Source organism: Poeciliopsis prolifica, unplaced genomic scaffold, assembly GCF_027474105.1.
Source record: "Poeciliopsis prolifica strain line A6 unplaced genomic scaffold, Auburn_PproV2 SCAFFOLD017, whole genome shotgun sequence".
NCBI classification, from domain to species: domain Eukaryota; kingdom Metazoa; phylum Chordata; class Actinopteri; order Cyprinodontiformes; family Poeciliidae; genus Poeciliopsis; species Poeciliopsis prolifica.
In genome coordinates, this window is record NW_026562392.1 from 5,420,769 (window position 1) to 5,441,510 (window position 20,742).

Genomic DNA, 20,742 nt, shown 5'->3' on the forward strand with positions numbered 1-20,742 from the left:
CGCGGAACAGGATTCAGAACCTGCTGGACGACAACAAAAATGTCATCGTCAACCGAGGCCAAAAGGATTAAACCTGGCTTGTTTTCAATTCTGAATAAGATAGACAGCTGTGATTTCCTTGTGTAGCGACAAGGTTTTGGCAAATTTTTGGCTGGGAGGAATGAAAATAGTTTATTTTGTACTTTACAAGTGAAAATGTACAGCCAGTGTGCAATTGATCTATACTCACGAGTTTCAAATGTTTTAGTGAGCAAGCAGCACTGCTCAAACATTTGCGTAACAACAGGGCACGCTTTTCCACTTTGTCCTATTTAGAAGCTTCAAGTCGCAAAAACAAACAAAAGAAAATAAAAAGCAACATTGTGACGTTTGCCCGGCAGAATTTTCTGTGACACGGTTGCAAGGAGGGAAAGCCACAAAAGGTCATTACTTGAGAAGGTGTTTCTTCACAGAGGGCTTTATTTAGGCTTATTCATGGAAAAGTTGAGTGAGAGGAAAAAGACGTGGGAGACAAAGTGGACAAGCAACATGGAAAACCATTGCCTTCCTAAAAGGCGCTTTTTGTTTTGAACAGGGACGGTCTGAGGTATCTGCGGACTCTGCAACTTCTTGAAGCGCCCAGCGGACCTGAAAGGAAATGTTGATAAATACAGAAGTTATTACACAAGTGCAGGTGTATCTCAAAACATTTGAATATGATTGAAAAGTTTACTTATTTTAAGCACTTTATTTTAAAAAAAATATTTATTTATTCAATTATTTATTTATTGTTGTGGCTTCCAAGTACTAAAAAAAAGTCAAATTTCAGTTTTCAAGGAAAATATGAACTCTTATATAAAAAAAGACATATATATATATATAATATGCAAACAGCTATATATATATATATATATATGCAAACATAAATATTCAAACATATAGCTGTTTGCATATTTTAAGGATTATATATATATATGTATATATATATATATATGTACAGCCCGTGTGCAATTGATCTATACTCACGAGTTTCAAATGTGCATCTTTTTTTTTTTGCCACACTTTTTTCTTCCACTCAACTTATTGTCATTATGCTCAGACACAACGCCACTTTTATGTCACAAATCATAATTCTGGTATTCAATTTCACCAGAAATTGGTATTCAGTTTATTCTAAATGAATCAAAAATAGCTATATCCGGATTTTTTGTATTTTTATTAGCTGCGTACAAGAGTCTTTATTTAAAATAACAGCTTGTAATGTAATCGCTTTGTGGGTAATTAATACATAAGTTTAATTTTTTGAATCTAATTACTGAAACAATTTTTTTACTCGCTTGTTTGTTTGCTTTTTTCACTGGGATTTCAATTAATTAGGAAATCGTCCGAGTTCTCCCGCGAGCTCAAAAGCAAGCGGCCGGATCCACGGCAGCGCGTGACGTCTGCTGACGCGCGCGGCGCTTCTCGCCCGTTTATTTATTTACCGCGCGGAGAGCGTGACACGGCGGACCCGTGTGAAAACATGTAACGCGGAGAAGCTTCCCTTCTCTTGTTCGCCCCCTCCCCCCTCCTCCTCACCGGGGGGACGGAATGGACTCAATGATGCACTTCAGCGCGCGCCGCTAAGAGAGCACGCTTTCACCTTTAGGACCGTCTCTGCTCCTTGAAGTCACCCCGGAATCCTCTCCGTGGATGACGCAGGTAAAACCGACCTGACTTTTTCCTCGTCTTTGATCCACGCGCCGAGTTCAGTGAAGTGTCCCCCTCCCCTCTCCACCTCCCCTCAAAAGACTGTGTGCTCGCGCGCGCGCGCGCGTGTGCGTGTGGCGACAGTTTTATTTGATCTCGATGTATAAATAGGTTGCAGCTAGAGGTAGCCTATTGTGGCATATTTTAAAAAAAAGGGCTATAAGCGTGACGTAAAAAGACGATCGTATCGGTAGTAGGGTATGTATGAGTGAGATTTTTTTAATGCACACTTTCATTGAGTTTCTTTTAACTTCAGTATTAATGCTTCATAAATAAATTTAAAAATCAGGCTTTTTTAAAAAAAAGTCGGGATAAAGTTGGAATTGAAGCTTTTTTGACAACCTTGTGGTAAGTAAAGCAAACTTTCCACCAGCTCATCTCAGTGATTTTTTTCTTTCTTTCTTTCTTCCTTTTCTTTTTGCAAAACATCCGTTAATCCCCTCAAACACGCAGATGGCAGATATACCTACAGAGCTATAAATGGTAGACAAAAACAAGATGATAGGAATCACCCAAGAGGAGGGGAGAACTGCTCTTCTTCTCTTTTTTAAAGCGATTATTTTATTCACTCAGCAGCATATAGGGGGAGAGGTGGACGTGAGGGAGGGGTAAAAGAAGGGTGGGGGGGGGGGCATATATCCATATTAGGAAGTCGTGTCCTACATAATAGACGTGGCACAACTGCCACTGAACGGGGCACAGGTGCCTGTAGTCGCTTTTCTTTGACTTGCCCATATGAGGATCTGAAACCGCTGGAAGTGTCGCATTTCTTCTTCTTCTTTCAATCTCTGCGCTTGCACGCGGGTGAGTGCGCACGCGCGTGTTCGTGCGCGTGCACGTCGAGATGCGGTGGTGGTGGTGGTGTGTGTGTTGAAGGTGGTGGAGGGAGGGGGAGAGTCGGGGGCCGGGGGGTTGCGGAAACATGTGGAGCTGAGGGATGATCGTGTGCGCGTGCGCGTGAGCTTGACGGTCTAACTTTTTCCCCTTTATTGATAAATGATGATAGCGTCCACGCGCAGGTTGTGGTGTGGCGATGTGTGCGCGTGCGAGGGTTTGCTAAGCGTTTCAGTGCACACACACGCGCGCGCCTACAGGTGCGTGCATGTTTCTTTTTTGTATGCACACACATCACAGATGTTGTCCCCTTGCCTATTTACCCCAAATTCCATTTCACGCGGTGTGGCGTGGATTTGCTTTAAGCACGCAGGGAACGTGGGATGGAGACCGAGCTGCATGGGAGACAAATGTCCAGCGTAAAAACAAAAAAAAAATCAACAAAAAGAAACCCCTATTCTTCTTCTCTGGACACTTTATAATTACGCAGACGCGCACGCACGCTCGCACGCGCCAGCTGATCCTCCTCGCGAGGAGGAGGAAGCGCAGGAGACACGAGTGAAACAACAAAGAGAGACAGAGGAAGACAGGAACTCGCGTCGCTCCGAGCTGGGGGGACTGCGTGGGGTGTGGTGACAAGGTCCAGGAGGACAAACTTTGTCTCCTTCTCTCTCGTTTCTGTCTTTTTTTTTTTTTTTTTTTTTTTTTTGCTTTTCTTGCCTCTCTCGCCCTCGGTCTTGTTCTCAGCGTTTCACACATACACACACTGGCCATATTTCCATTCGCGGTGGGTTCAGGTACTCCCGGAAACATCAGCATTCCATTGCTTTATCAGAGACAGAGCAATTTCAAGTTTTAGTTCCTGTCCATCCTTAGTTGGAGGTGAATATACAGCCGCTAAATATGTTTGAGAAGTGAACAGATAAACTTTTTTGTTGTGTCTGCCTGAACTAGAACAACATGAATAGCGTGGTTTTATTTTTCAAACTTTTTATTGTGTGACAATTAGTTATTCTAGTTTAAATAAAGACTGAAAAATATAATTATTAATTTGCATTATAGCCAACGGGTGTTTAACAAACCCATCGTAGGCTTTTATTTTGTTTTGGTCGTCGGTTGGTTTCTGAGCTGCGGCATTTCCGATTGCCCCTGAAGGCAGCACGAGGGAAACGATAGGAGACGAGAAACACGCAGAGAGAGAGAGAGAGAGAGAGAAACAGAAAGAGGAGAGTGACAGAGAAGAACCTGTGCTCTTCTACAGCACCGGGAGACAAGAATTCACCAGAGATCACAATTTCTTTCTGTATTTTTTTTTTTTTTTTTTGACAAACTTAGTTCGGGTTTTCTCTCCTCTTTTTGTTGCTGTCAGTGTGCGAATAGAGTGGACTCCCTGTCTCTGTGTTCGTGTATCTCTACTGGATCTTCACTTCTGAGGCTGTGTACAGTTTTGGTTTTGGAGAACTGCACCGGTTTTGTTTTTTCCTGCGAGGTTTTCTGAGCCGAGTGCTGCTTTAACTGGTAAGGAAGTGGCTGTGTGTGTGTGTGTGTGTGTGTGTAGGTGTGTGTGTGAGGGTGTGTGTGTGTGTGTGTTTCTGTGTTTGTGTGTTTATTATTTCTGGCTGTTTTCAAGGTGGCGTCGTGCAACGTTTTGTGCAGTATGGATTCTTTTCACGAAGTTAAACATTTTCATAAAATTAAGCAAACACGAATAGTAAGAAAAAAACAAAAATGACAAAAAAAAATGTTAGGTGCTTTAACACAGTCGGTAGTTTTTCCACTGATAAGGTTCTTTTCTCCTTGTTTTAGTCAGGGGGAAAAAAAGGTCAGTAATTGTAAATAGTTTCACTTAGAGGGATGTCAAAGTATGGGATCGTAATGTTATAAAGCAACAGAACACAGCTGTACACATCTGGAGTCCTGAACTGATAATCATTGGAATGTGGACATGGGCTGAAATGAGGTTGTCATGATAAAAATAACACAGTATCATGATGCTAAATGAGGAGTTGGGGTTGGGGGGGAAATAATCAATGAAACACAAATTAACTCTTTAATTAAAAAAAAACAAAAAAACTTTTTGATGAACTAATTGGAACGGTGCTGGGAATTCCAGTGCTAAATTGGCCCGGCCACTTTAAGAGTGATAGGTGGTGCAATTTCAGAAAAAAAGAAAAGAAAAAAAGACGTGGAAGCCTCAGCCAGCTGACCGGCAGTGCCCAGCAACAGGTGGGGGAGGGGCAGTGTAGGCTTAATCCATACTTTAAACTCGAGTCATAATGACACGCTCTGCTTTCTTTTTTTTGCGGGTTTTATTCTTTTCCCTTCTTTTTAAACCTCAGTATGTCCACGAGTCAGTCCGTGTCAGACTTAGCCCAACTTGGGGAAGCTGTGTAAAAAGCCTTGAAATAAATTATTAATTCATCATTGCAGTGAGCAGGGGAGGGGAGGCGACAGGGTCCGTACAACCAGAGAAATCTGGTCGCTCCGCCACTTTCTCTGGCGACTCATTAAACGGAAAGCCGTGGCTGAATAATCTTAGTAGGTTTTAAAAAAAAAGAACTTTGTAAAAACCTTGTCATACCAATAATAAATAGGCCATGAAGAAACAAAAAGGGTGGATTTACGACAAAAGTCACAAGAAACCAAGTAGAGCAAACAAAATGTACTTGTTGAAACATTGTGGGCATCGCATTTGTAGTGTCCCTCTACTAGGAACTGGCTGCAGCGTATTTACCACAGGAGACAGCCAGAAAGAACACACACAGTTTGCGTGCGCGCACGCGTGCGTGTGTGTGTGTCCGCAACTTCTTTTTTGCCCTTTCACGAAAATAAAAACAAGGAAACGCCTTATCAGTCGGTAGTGGACTTTTAACTTCCAACAGTAGCCTATAGTAGCTGACTTACCACACACTCACACACACAGCTGTGGAGCAGTGTGATAATAGGGCTGTGTGTTTGCCGTTTGTATCCCAGTTATTATCTGTCTCAAACTGACGGCGTGTGTGAGATCATCAGCTGCAACTTTTCAGTACTTGATGGTGTTTTTGTTTTTTTTTTTCTTCCTCCTTTTGAGATTTACTTTCTAAACAATACCATCATGGATGCACCCAACCCAGCATATCCCCCCCCATACCTCCCCTTAGCTGTGATGTCACACTAAGTCGTAGTTCGAAAGAGAAAGAAACAGATAGCAGAGGGAGGGAGGGAGAAGAGGCGGCACGTTGTTTTGCAGACAGGATTACATTGTCTCCCCCCTTGTCAGTTTGCAGACATTATGCTAAATGTTTCTTCTTCAGCCTGACAAAGTGCTCACTCTGTGGTTTTGGTACAGCATCTTCTAAGTGTAACATTACAAGCTTTTTCAAAAATAATCGTCGAGCTGGAAAGAAGGGCTGATTGGACATAAAGAGGAAGTTGTCTAGTTGCAAATGTTTTGGGTGAAATTGAAAAAACTTTGACGATTTTTTTTTTCCCGAAAAAGGTGAACATGGACAATTTGTTACACTCAGACATGTTTCCCTTTTATGCTGATGATTTCGAGGCTGCCTTCATGCAAATAGGACATGCGGTAGAACGCACTTCTATGTAAAAATGTCGATATCTGATTATAATAATGTAATCCTCGTGGATTGCGGAAGTCCTTTGTAAAACCTGTTGATTTGCTTCAAAGTTGTGATACCTGTTTATGTTACAGCCACCACCTACTGTTACTCCATTAACAATGCAAAATGTTAGTGTATTGTAAAGGGCCGCAAAAGAGGAACCTGACCTATGTGTAACAGTGTCTTGTTTGTCAGGTTTCCTAATCCAGATGTGATTCATGTTTCTGCTTTTGCACAGCATAAGATCAATAAGGTGTAAATTGAAAAAAAGAAAGAAAGAGAAAAACGTACATGCTTCAAGTGCATTGCACTTTCTTTTCAGTCTATCTGGTCGCCTCCTGTCATTGTCTGTCTTTTCATACGCTGGAGAACCGCTGCATACATTTGGGCTTTTGTCAATAACGGTGTTTGTCTTCTGTGTGGAGCTTGTGTGCTTGTTTCTTCATCCATGTGCTTATCGTGATCAAACTTTCTACTCTAACACGACTCTTTATCTCCTCCAAAGATTTGCTTCACTTGTTTGCCTCTTTTTTTCTTCTTCTTCTTCTTCGTTTTTTGCGTTCTCGTGTATGTGGGTGTAAAATTAGCAATTCCATTTTCTTTTTTCTTTTCTTTTCTCTTGTCTTTCCAGAATGTGGAAGTGTTTTCTTGGTGTGGCGAGAAACAATGAGGACAAGGCAGGGCTTTGTGGTGGCAGAAATGCATTTTTAACCCATGTGAATGAATGGTGCCTCACATTCCACAGCACCAGGCCCTCGACTGAATGGCAGCACTAACACGGCTGTTTTCATTACTCATTACTGCCCTGTGCCTTTTCACCATGGACTTAGTCATTTACCTTTACCTACTCATACTGGGATTTAGTGGTGTGCTGGTTTTTTCTACGCCTTTGACTTGCGCTTTTATTATGCGTGAGCTGTTATTTCAGCAGCATTTTGTGTTACTCATAAGTCCTCATTCGAGTTATCATCAACAAAAGGCTCAAATTACAGCGCGCAATGTAAAAAGCTTGTTATTACTTGTGATCGCCTATTATGTCCTACCCTAACTCTTAGATTTCTGCTGTGCTGTGTTTCTGTTTCGGAGGGAGGAAGCTTAAAGTGGCACGTTTTTATTGCCTAAAAGTCAGTGCAACTCCTCGCTCAGCAATGATGTTCATCCATCAGTTTGTGCTCAATCTCCATGGTAACCAGCTGTAATGCCTGATTGGTAGCGAGAGTGTTTTCTACTGTCAGGAATAGGGGTGGGAGATGTAAATGTGAAGTTTCATCGTAATATTTTGTGGTACAATTGTGATTACAATAAAAATGACAAGAAATATTTATTGGTTCTTTTTGATATTTGTATGACTGCGACTGCCTGGCTCAGCAACACACCCATATGAAACATGCTACTGTAGGACACCAGTCACATACAGAATATGTTATGTATCACTAAACTGCACACGCAATCTGCTTTTACTGATTCTCTCATTGGACAAGCAGTACGCCTAACAGTCCCAAAAATGACAATTGTGGATGATTTAATCAGATTTTATTATGACGATAGTATTCTTATGATAAGAAATGTATCATAATAAATGATAATACGATAAATGCCCAACCCTAGTCAGAAATGTGGGTTTGTCGCAACTGGTATTCCATCTCCAACATGCTAATGGACGTACCTTGAGGCTAACTCTTAAACCTCTGTAGCCTCTGGCCATATCGCCCCTATTTTACAACAAGCTATCCGCTATGCTCCACCCAGAACTGAAGCCATTAAAAATAAAAATCTAAAAATAAACCCTTTATTGTACCACATGAATCCAAAGCCAAAGGTTTCTCTATTCTGGGTGTTGTGACCAGGAGCAGAGCTTCAGTTTATTATGCTTCAGTCTCATGTACTCTTTGGAAAGATGAAAAAAGCCACAAACCTTGCATGGGGTGGATCAGAACACAGCTGAGTAAGGGTTTAGTTTGATGTGTCTATCCCTGTTTTATTTTCTTTTATTGTTGATTAATATCAGTGGCTTTAGTGGGAATCCTTGGAGACCTGTTCATTTTCTTTGGAATATGAACGACTGTCTCTAAATCAAGTTCCTCCCTGGCCACTTTCCAATACTTTCAATTTGTGCCCTTAAACAAATCATTTTCTACTTACGTACAGTACATAATCATTGCGTAATAATGAATTTCTTTTGTTATTTAACAGTTTAATTGAATTCTGCAAACCACATGCTCATTAAATGATGAGAATACATCTTGTGGTACAATAAGAAAATTATGGTTCTGCTTCTTCTCTGGGCCAGGAGGCATATAAGAGATTTTGACCCCTGATCAAACCAAAATAACGCTGAACAACTTTCTGTTGGTATACAAAATGCATCACACTTTCATTTCATTAGGATATTCGAGAGTAAACTCAAAGTAAACTTTGAGACTATTTGGCAAATTACTTATAATTACCATCTGTCGAAGCAGGTGGATTGAGTCATAGTACGAAGGGGATCCTCACTGTACCCAAATCATGTTGGGTATCAAACAAACAAAACTTAAAAAGCACAAAATGAGCAAGAGGAATTGCCTAAGAGATTCCAGAGCTGGCTAGTTTCATTGTAAACATTTGATCGCAAGAACGTTCGACTTGATGGATGTGAGAAAAAGTGTAGAAAGACATCAAGTCATGTTATTCCCCACCAGGTACAGTCGATGTTACTCTAGCATTCTCCCTCTTGTCTCTGCCTTGTTATTCTTGAAGTTGTATCAGTCCTTTCTGCCTGAATGCAAAAAGTGTATCTGTGTTCAAAGGCTTAAATAACTTTGTGTGGCATATTGAGGTTGGATTAGGAACAGAAGCAGGAAATGGCAAGTGCGAGAACCTATTTTAGCAGCTGTTTCCTTTTTGTTCCGATGAAACAAACCATGAAAATAAACTAGAAAAGAGAAAAAGCGACTATCTCTTCGCCGACGGTCCAGACGTTTCTGTCATTTCTATCCAGAGTCTCATTCCGGTTCTGGCATTGGTTGATGGCATTGATTCCCCCTGCTGCATGGTGGGGGTTTTCACTCTGAAAGGGCAATCTCTCTGGGTTAGCCTTGAAACACCACACTCCTGGATTAAATTATAAATGAGCCCTCCGTAGGAAGCGTATTGCTTACCAACCTTGGATAATGAGAGGGAATTTGGATTCAAGGAGGACAGTACTTCTATAGATTATTATATTTTTCTTTAGACTACCATGCATTTTGTTGCTAAAAAGTTTTGGAACCCGGTGGGGTATTTAATCCCTGTATTTGGGTCACACCTGAAACCCACTGCATCCACGTGGATTAATACGAGCCAAACTGAGACGGTCCAGTCCCTGGGGCGCGAAGTCTGATAGTTGTCTAAATTAGAGCCAAGAATATGATGTGGCAATCAGAGGATTAAGATAGGACAGGGGGCAATAGGGGTAGAGTTGGTGGGTGGGGAGTGTGTGTGTGTGTGTGTGGTGGGGGGGGGGGGTGCAGTTGGAGGGATTTAGGTAAAAGGCCATTTTTGTTGTGCTCTTGCGTAGAGTTGTTGCTGTTTTTGTAATAAAATTGATGTCAGGAAATATTCTTATCGTCAATATTGTTATTATGACAAAGGCTGATTTTTTTATGATTTATTTGTTTTGCTGTTGTGGTGGAAAACCCCTTTCGAAATTCAAGAAACTACCCACAGAAATAACAGTGACACAATGTGCATATTATTTATATGCCTACAGTTGATCCTATTCAAATTTCCTGTTTTGTTTCAGGGTTACTGATAACGCAGAGGACAGGCCCTGACATTAGTCACAGTGATTGGAGAGAACAGCGTGTCTTTGAAAACAATCCACAATCTTATTGGTAGTAATTGAAAATTTGCCCCATCAAAACTGTAAAACTACCAACCTTAATGATTTGAAATAATTTGAAACACATGTAGCTTCAGTCACAGCAATGAATTACTGAGAACAGAGTTTCACATGAGTCATTTTGAGATTGCCTACAAATTCCCTGTGTCTTCAGTCAGCATAGACTGTATGAACTTGAGACATTTTAGTAAACTAAAGTAATTACCATGAAATAACTATGCATGCAAATTTTGCACATATTTCTAATTGTTGTACTACTAAATAAGATGTTAACCTGTAACGGATGGTTGTTAAAATGTCTGCTTTACTTTAGAGCTCCATCATTTCATGACTCGACTGGTTAAAAACGAACTTGTTTGTTTTAAATCTTTTAGAAGATTGAGCCAAAGCGAATACCCTTAAAAATGATGCGCAGATATGAACCAGTTAAAACATGACAGTATAGAAAGTTTTCAAATTCCTACGGTTTACGTCAGACACCACCACAAACGTCAGTGTCCAGAGTCACCCTGGCCCTTCTCCCACCTGGTGCTGTGCACTGTGAGTCAGCTGGCTGAAATAAGTTTTTGGTATTACAGACTAATCAGTAATTTGTCTGTGGAAAAAAAGTACCAGTACAACAAAACAGACAGTCATTGCTTGGAAACTAAAATGTCACTTCCCACTCATAAAAATATGTGACCTTTAGTCTCCGCAGCATTAACCCAGCAAACGAGTTAAAAAATAATATATATATATTTTTTTTGTGCAGTCAGAAATTTAATCAATTGAAAAGAGTTTCACTTTGGATCAGCCGTATTTCCATCTTTGTCCCTCGTGTTGATTTTCCATTTTGTTGATGAGCCAATGAAACCGAAAGCTGAAAGGACTGAATTCATTAGCGGGATTCCTCGTCAGGTTTAGAGTATGACATGCGGTGATCACGATTAATAGATTTGGGCCCGTTTCTGTGAACCCTCGCTTGGCATTGTTGCTGTGATTGCCGCGGGATTAAAGGGGAGAAATAAGATTAGCTGGGAGAAATAGCCCTGGAGAAACACGTGGCTGTGATTGGGGATTGAGAGAGAGAGAGAGGGAAGGGGAAGGAACTGCGCTCTTTGTCCAGCCCAGATGTCACCGTGTTGAACTACCATTATCGATCCACTGCTTTGCACATGTACAGCCGGCACGCAGTAAAACAGAAATTGAAGACAAAACATTGTCAGCTTTGGATTATTAACACTTTTTAATAATCCTTGATCTTTTCAAATCACTTACATCCTTCATCAACGCTTTTCTGTGTATTATAGCCTGATAAAATTCGCCACACTCATACAGACACAAAGCTTTGCTGTATACAAACAAAACGTCACATCTTTTTATTGCCTAATCGTGTGAAAAAAAAAACCCTTTCTTATCTCTGGGCTGTTTCTTCCTCTTCTGTCGAGACAAGATGGCTTTGTTGACGACCTTGTTCAGATGCGACAGGCCAAGATCGCGCACAAACTTGAGCATGGAGGTGTCTGTATGTCGCCTTCGCAAGGCTCGGCAGGGAGGGGAACATGGCACCCAAACTTAATCCAAACTCACAGCAGCCCAGAGGGCATTAAGGGTGAGTGGGGGTTGGGTGATCTGTTTCCTAAGCAGAGAGGCTCCTTTTTAGCATTCTGTTCCAGTTTATTAACACCCTCTGAAGGCCCACAGGTTTTTTTTGTTGATTTTTTTTTTTTTTTTTTTTACAAATTCTCCAAAAAGGAAACAAATAATAATAATTTTGGAAGAAAACCGCAGGACATCTTGTGAAATTGCAGCTCTGATAAGCGATTCTGGAGACCTGACGGAGCAGAAGTGTGACTGAAGTTGATATTAAGAACTTAAAATGAAAAATGGGGGGAGAGTGGGAGGTGGAAGGGTGAAATCAAAAAAAGAGGAAGTCCAGGATTACACACTGAAAGGAATCTGTCATTCCAACTTTGGTTTCACTTTGATGCAAATACCTTCCTGCCATATAACCTCCCCCCCTCAAACGGACACGTTCAGCCACAAAGACACAAACGGTGCAGCTCGACCTCCTGCAAAGACCTATTGATCTGACTCCATTTTACTCTACAAAACTTGAAAAACAACAAAGTTCTCTCCTTCCCTATTTCACCTGATTCACCCGACTGCCCCAAATTCAGTATATATACTTAAGCTTCTCATTCATTACTGCTTACTCTCTTAATTGTGCCTAATCAAAGAGAATTGAGAGAGGAGGGAGGCTGTGGTTAGTTCAGACTGAAGGCCAGTGATGTTGCATGTCTGACTAACTTAGGGAAACAAGCTGGAAATGTCTCCAGGCTACAGCAGCTAATCATTCAGCAACTGATCGTTAGCTGCTGATGTCAGCCTAACCTTGCCACTGTGTGTTTTAGAGAGTTGTGTGTGCATGGACGGGGGAGATGGAAGTACATATAGACAGAAATTTGGAGCATATCCTGTCAAAAAATGATGGCACATCATTATGAAAGATAAATAGCTGTGTTTCTTTTCATCTTCATTTAGGAATATAGCATGAAGTTCCATTATTTAGTACAATAATTTGGCGTACATCGCTACAGGATTGCAAAACTACTTTCAATCTCTGTTTTTTTTGTAAAGCTTTCACCTGCTGATTAAAACCATCCCAAATTCACTTTAAGAATTTTATGTTACAGCGTCCTTTTTTTCAAGCCATTTTACCAGAGAGATTCAGTCGAATGGTGTGAGTGCGCAGTCCATGCAAAATGCAATTTTACTAACATAAAACACAGATAAGACTAGATTAACATTTTTTCTGCCTAAAATATTAGGGATTAGCATGATTAGCATTGATAACTGTAAACATGAATCTCTGTGTGTGTTTCCAAGAGGATGTAGAGTTCAACCTTACTTTAGATTCCCATATGGTTGCCACATGTTTAAATCTTTGAGTATTGTGACAGAGAGAGTGCTGAAGATAAAGATTCAGGTCCATTTTTATTTCTTTACCAAATTGTGGATATGAAAGGAGCAAAACTGTAAGGAATACAAAACAAAGGAGTCACCAATGTCTTTATGAAACATAAATATTATTATGCTGTCTACTTCTCTTGGTAACAACTTCCACACCAAAAAGTGTTGTGGTTATTGCTGCCAGGTAGAGCATATGCGTGATTTTCTGGCTGGAAAAGCGTTTTCTTGGATTCCCAGCAACTCATTTCAAGACAATATAAAGGATCATTTATCAAAAAAATTGTTGGAAACACTATTTGACAAGTTGTGAATAAGACTGTCATAAACATGAGTAAGTCTTCATGAATATTTATGACTGTTGTCATAAAGTGTCAATCAGTGAATCATGACACTTTTAACACAAAGTTGATTAAACTTCAGCTTTAATAACATAAAGCTTCTTAATTTTTAAAGTTTAATCAGTAATACTTTTATAACAGATTCATGTCAGATCATGATATCTTGATTAATGTCAAGTTGTCGTAGCGAAGACATTTTGAATGATGTCAACTTTGTATTAAAAGTGTCATGATTTACCTAATGACACTTTATGACAAAAGTCATAAATATTCATGAAGATTTACTCATGTTTATGACGGTGTCATGTTATGTCAGTCTTATTCACAACCCCTCAAAGAAAGTGTTACTGAATAGATTTGTGGCAAACATGATTGTGCTATAAGACCACACCTGATATATATATATATATATATATATGTACTTCCATATATATATGGAAGTACATATATATGTACTATATATATATATATATATATATATATATATATATATATATATATATATATATATATATATATATTTGTTTTGCTTAGGGAGAAGAAAAAAAAAACCATCCATCTAGAAGGGTAGATTCATTTCTAGGGGAACTTGGAATATTTTGGGATTTTCCTTTCTTTGCCCAAAATTGATCCTTCTTTAAAAGAACCAAGTGACCATTTGTTTTTACCACCGGCAGGAAAAAAACAAAAAACCTTCAATACATTTTTTATCTGACATTTCTGTGCACCTCCAGTCGAGGTGCAGAGAACCAGGTCTTGGGGGAAGTAGCAACTGGAGGCACTCTTGTGGGGGTCAAGCAGGCTGCAGGGTCACTGAGTACAGAGGTGAGGAGGAGAAAAAGGAGGAGGATGTTCGCCCAGAGGCTACAGCGCTCACCCAAAATAAACACGTGTATCAGAGACACAGGTCAACAGCAAGCAGGAGGAATCCGGGAATGCAAGCGTTGGTTGCAGTCAGTGTCCATCATGCACAGCGTTCCTGGGGATACTTCCTGTGAAAGTGGAAGAAAGGACTTTCTTCTTTGTGTTCAGGGATCCCTTTCTCACAGTATGCCTGTCTGATCGCTGATTGTAGTTCACAGACAAAAAAAAGAAAAAACTGCTGCCAAGACTGTGAGTAATACTTACATGTGGTAGTAGTAACAGTTTCATGTAATTGTTTTCACTCTCAAACTTGTATGTCCTCATATTGCATAATTCTTAGCTTAAAGTGATTCTGTGTATAAGGGTGTGTAAAATCATGCTTGAACTTTGCGTCTTTAGCCAATTGCGTCAGTCTGAAGTAGGAAACACAAGAAATCTCGAGAACTTTATATATTGTTTCACTTTTAGAGTCACCACTTGTTATGGTAGGTACTGAAGGCAGGAAAACAAGATGCAGGCGTTATGTTTGGAGTGAGATGAACCGTTGTCTATTTCTCGTTGAGCATTGCTTAGCTAAACCCAGGCGTACAGTAGAAACATTTGATTTGTTGCACTTCATCTGGGACAATGCCTCCTGATTGTGTTTCCTGGGCTGCAGTCTGCTGCTCACCTCAGTTCCCACCTGCCCCTCTCTGCCCGTCTGTTGCTCGGGGGCCTTGTGGTCAACTAGGGAGGAAGGAAACCAAAGACTGGAGGATCTGAAGTCTCCCCCCACCCCCATCATCTTCACCTCCATCTCAATAAACTCAACCTAACTGCCCCAACATCCACCTCCTCTCAGCAGCAATACTCTTGATGTTTTGTGAGGAAGCCCTCCCACCCCCATCAAACCCCTTCGACTAACCCTCCCTTCAGCTATTCTTGTGTCCTCAGTGCCTTCTTGTTTCATTGCATCCAGATAGTTGAGGGGAGAAGGGCGAGTCCCACTCGTGTATACCTCTCACACCTCCAGTCCTAAGAAGACAAAGCTAACTAAACTAATGAATTTAGCTTCCGGTATTTAGGGAAATGCTGAAGTCGAATCCATAGATTCATTTAAGGTCAGGCATTACACATTTTTAATGCTGTTACAAGCTTCTAAATGAATATATGGGAGTAGGCTGTATAGCGCTTTACCGTCAGCCAAGACAGGCTTGAATTGTTGGCATTGTATGGCATTTTTTACTTTAATTTGTTAGATTGCAGATGGATCTGCATCGTGGAACAAAGTGAACCACGGCAAAGTATATTATTTTCTTACCATTGCAAGAAGATCATAAAATAAACATGGTGCTTCTAAAGATAGCGGTGGAGGAGATCAGCCTGTGTCAGCATATTTGTCTAATGTGATTCCCACTGCCACCCAGGTTTCTTTAGATATAACAGAGGTCTGGATTAGTTGAGCCGTTTCTGGGTTGAGGTTAACATATGCATTGTTCTCCTCCTCAGCAGGTTTCAAGTTTTCCAGCTCAAAAGACTTGCTTCAAGATGGACATGGAAGGAAACGGGTGCAGCTAACGTCCATTCAGCACAGCATTTTCTTCTTGTTTGTCCATATTAATGCCAAACACCATTCATAAAACCCTACAAGGTTTGATTTGGCGATCTTTTTGCCTGAGGTGACGAAATGGGTTGCACATGGGTGACGAGCTGGCCAGGACTTGTGTGGTTATTTCTTGGCTTATGCATCTTGTGACATTTGTCTTTTGATTTCATATCAACCACCTTCCTTTTGGTTCCACGTAACAGGCTTGATTTATGACGACTCTCTCATATTGCCCAATATCTTCAGCTGGATTATTGATTTCTAAATGACTAAAAGCAATCGGGAGAGGTTTGATTGTCTTTATGCGTTTATGGTGGAACCGTTTCGTGGAAAAGGCTGAGGCGTCATTAGCCGAGAGTGTTTCCACATGCAGCTGCCATCATAAGACGTCGCCTTTGAGAAAACGAGACTTCCATAACGTAGAAGTGGTTTCAAATGTTGCATGAACAGGAAGTGCGCCCGTTCGCATCCGTAAATAAATGCATGACATCAAATTGGTGCTACACCCTGAGCAATTCTGAGATGATCCCAGTTTTATCTTCACCAAATAATAAGCACGGTAGCGTATGTACGCCTCCCATCGTAGTGACACCTTCTGTGTTTACTTCCCACATCAAATAAATGAAAATCTGTTACTCTTAAGTGCGACCACCTGTGATGATCTAATCCCTGGCTGTGCAACTCTATTTAAAGAGCGCAGCCGCTAATCCTATCAGATTATACCTGACCAACTCAACAGAATCACCCAATTAGTGGTCTTAAGAAAGACACCAAAAGGCCATCTTATCGAGAAAGAGGAGAATGAGAAAAAATCGCACTGAGAAATTTGACCCAGTTCTGGCTCTTAATGCTTAAGCCCATTAAGCCCATTGTACATAATACAGATGGGACACTATGTAAAAACACATTGTTTTTTTTTTTGTTTGCTTTATTTTTTTGCCAGTCAACTTCGAATCTGAGATTCCCTGGGGAAGCTTGGATTTAAGTGCCTGGGCAGCAGGCTCGGCAGGCACCATTGTCCCAAATAGATCTGTGTGATATCCTCGTACCTATTAGGATTTGTGAAAACTGTTTCTGCCAGCAGCGAGCAGCAGATCAGCCTGTGCCAATTTTCTTTTCTTTAAAAGAAAGAAAGAAAAAAAAAACTCATTTTTCTTTTATCTTTCATGGAGTACCAGCCACAGCAATGAAAGGCTTCTGACGCCGTTGTTTTAAACAGAGGTTCAACTCAAAATATATCAGCAAGCAGCATTTTAACAATATCACTTTCAGGACAGCGCTGTAGCGTTCCATGTTCGACTCGCCGGAGCAAATCAATCTCTTGCTCATGGAGTACAGTTTGCAAACACTGCATCTCATAATAAGTTCCACTTCAACACTATGTCAGTTTTTTTTGGTTTTTTTAAACAAAGGTGTTTTTACATGTAGTCATATTTGTTATTACAGCCGTCTCTCTGTCTCTCCATACACACTAAAGCCATGGTTACTGCAGTGCAAACTCACAGCTGTTTGATTTGCTTATCTTAGGAGTCATACAAATTCATGCAAGTGAACCAGCATTGTCTCTGACTTCATGTGTACATTTTTGTCTTTTTGAACCGACTCCGCCGCTTTTATTGTCCTGACGTCCAGCCTTCGCTTTGTTGTTTGAAAACCATGCAAAGTCGGGAGCGCCGAGGGAACGGCTGCCAGCAATTCCCGGTCTTCTTCTGCTGCTGATTTCTGGCCTAGCAGACCTGTTTGGTTTCCAGCAGTAGCTGATGAAGGCAACTCCCGCCGGAGCTGCCTGACCCCTCCAGGGAAAGCAGGGGCAGGCATGGCTGCTTGATGCAACATTTGCCTTCCCTGTTGCCCTCCACCTTCTGCTCTGAGTTTACAGCTCGACATTAGGCGGAGTGCAGAGTCGAGCTGTTGCAGCTGCTTGATCTTTGTCACAGTAGCTTGTTTTCGTAACGCAAAACACTAAAAGAAAGAAATAGATTACTGCTAAACAGATGGTGGTACTTCCTTCATCTCTTTTTGTGTTTGTTTGTCTAAGAAGTCGGTGTTATTTGTTTTGGCTATATTTTTGTCACTAAGATGTTGCTTAGATTCAAAAACAAGGTGCATTTTCGGTTTCAACCCACAAGAGCAGATTTGTCAGACACTGGATCAACTGTACACTCCAAATTATCCTTAGATTTCAGTTGTGTACTTAAACTGCTTGTCTCTCCTGTCTGTATGATGTCCCTGTGATGGGCTGGTGACCTTTCCAGGGTGTACCCAGGCTTTCACTCATGACCCTGAAATGACCTAAGTGTGCATAGAAAAGCAATGGATGGAAGCAATGACTCAGGACATAGATCTCTCAACCTGCAGCTGAACTGGTCATGTGGTGACCATCAGCAAACCTGCCTCGTAAACGCTGCGTTCTTTTTAGAAAAATACAAGGTAATCGTCATAGGAGATCCTAAAAATGAGTGTGGCCCTGCGAGATAAACAAGATTCATTCAAGATGTAGCCCACCCTGGAAGCTTGTATGAAATCCTTGATGGTATAATGAAGTTGTGGAGGGAAAACTGGATTCAGTTTTGGGAAGCAAATCATCAGCTTTCAGAGGTCTTAGAAACCAATAGTTAGTTAATGAAGTGAATTTTATTTTATTGTTTTTGAAGCACGTGTGTCTCTGTGGACGCATGACGGAGTATCAGGGCAACGCTTAGAAAATAGAAATATAAATAGGTACAATTATGAGAGTGAAGTCCTAAAATTCTGAGAACAAGTTCACAGTGTTAGAAGAATAAACTTGAATCAAAGTCATAATAAATTCAGAATAACATGCTTGACATAAGTATTGTGATAAAGTTTTAATACGTTCTCATAAAAATTATTTTTACAAATGTATTCTCTTCATTTTACGACTACTCTCATAATTGTATGGTTTTCATTTGTTTCTTATGATCCCGATACTCCACTGTAATGGATGCGCTCCTGTTCTGAAAAGTGTTTTTATGTTAAGGTTGAAATGTCAAAAACTGGCAAAGCGCTTTATGCTGCTTATGCTGCAGTTTCACTCTTGTAGGATTTGGAAGTATTATATTTTAACTGCCTTAAACTTTCATATGAACAGCTAAGAAAAAAAAGGAAACAAGAATAAGTCTGGGACTGCGAGGAAAGCATCGGTGTTAAATCGGACAAAGTCTTCTTTTTGTCTAAATAATAGGGCTGCAGGTTTTAGAAGCTTTTGCAGGTGTAGTGTAAGCATTTGACGAATGGTTTAATTTGGCATTGAGGCTGTAACACATATAATATGAGATGTGGGAGCAAAGCAAGTATTTTTAGAGACCTTTTTATTTTTCACAAACGTAGAGCAGTTTCATAAATTACAAACTCTGTTCTGCCTCAAAAATATATATGTTCAGAATAAAAAATATTGTGAGGTTTAAATACATTCCACTATTTCAGGTTCAGTTAAGAAAAACAACAATAAAGAACCTGAAAGTTGCTTACTTTGCAAAACTGGCAAAATATGTCTCAAAGTGAAATTATTTTCTAGTTTCTTGCTTCCACATTTTCCACAGTTCAGCCTGAAATTATTCATACACCTGCCAGTTTTGACTTTATAGGGATTTTCACTCAACCACAAGGTTTTATTATTATTGGTATGTGACAGATGTCCCATTGATCCATTGCATACGTTCTAATCATATGTTTTTTCATACCTTTGTAAAATAATCAATAGGAAAATCTTAACCTCAGCATGGCATTTTCCCACTTATTTTGGTGATTAGCTCCAGCCTGCTACCTTTTGCCAGGCCATCAGTGAAGGTACTGCCATATGCGGATCCAGTCGCTGCTCTCCTGTACGATCACAGCTGCACATCAGGCCAAGCCGATAAGCTTTATTGCAAACAGGCAGGTTGAGGAATGCTCCTTATTTACCAACAGGATGGTCTAATCTGTTCTTTTTTTATTTATTTTTTTTAAATGACTTTCAGGAGGTGAGAACAAACTAGAGCAGACCTGCAGAATTTATTGTTATCAGTCTCAAAATAATTCCTGAAGTGCATTGAACTAACGTAAACACAAGCTATTCACCCACCCTTTTACAAACACACCTATGTTAAATATGTTATATTTGTTCTTTACATTGCAGTTGGACATAAACCCCCAACAAAACAACTGAAGGGAAACCTGTAACAAAAGATGGTCCCCATCGGTCTGCTTTGGTTAAATATGTTCAAAGTTATTGTCTGATTTCTCCTCTTCATTCTGGCTTTGAGAGAGTGAGAGAGAGCAAGACTTCAGGCAAATAGCAAAAAGGCTGAAGTGAGCACAGTTCTTGCTCTTATTATTTTTCTTCCCAATTGTTTCAACACAAATACTATGAATTTGCTCATCACATGAAAAGTCGTCAACTGTTAAAGATGGTTTAGCTAACTTCTCAACAATATGGAATCAACAAAATACGCACCAGCACATCTCTAGTTTAAGTCTTTTTTTAATAAGAATAATGAAAACAGGAAGCCACAGCTGATTTGGCTCAGGTGACTTCTTATCAGATGCTACTGATCAATCTCCCAAACACCTCAGAAGTCAGGCAGGGTCTTGCTGCGTGAGTTAGCTCTGTGGCCCCTGGATCACGACCTACATTTTCCTCCATTCCCTCCCTCCATCTGCAGCATCTCCATTTCTTTCTCCCGCTCAGTCCGCTCCTATTATCCCATCCATCTCCTGCCGACTTTACATCTCTATTTACCACTTATCTTCGCCTTGCTGCCCTCCCCCTCATTATCCGCGCTGCCTTCCCTGCAGTCCTTGACATGCATCTGTTCCCGTCTCGTTCTGACGCTGCCTTGTTTTGCTCCGTTTATTGGTTTATGGTTGTCTTTTATTTATTTATTTTTTAATTGGGTGGGTTTGACAAGCCGCTATGATTTCATCAGTGTGAATAAGTCGACCTGATAAGACGTGACCCAGATGGGATCTCCGTCTCTT

General features: G+C 40.5%; 1 protein-coding gene across 3 annotated transcripts in view; it reads left to right on the top strand.

Annotated features, from left to right (window-relative positions):
- The first annotated feature begins 1,536 nt into the window (after positions 1 to 1,536).
- The window catches only part of LOC129367487 (zinc finger protein 516-like), a 53,623-nt gene continuing 34,417 nt past the window's right edge, over positions 1,537 to 20,742 (top strand). For 2 of the 3 annotated variants that reach the window (XM_055041981.1, XM_055041983.1), the window contains exon 1: positions 3,278 to 4,080. The gene's annotated coding sequence lies outside the window, so the exon portion shown is untranslated. Of the gene's footprint in view, positions 1,681 to 3,277; positions 4,081 to 20,742 lie in introns of those variants that run through there. The other variant, XM_055041982.1, reaches the window with a different exon arrangement.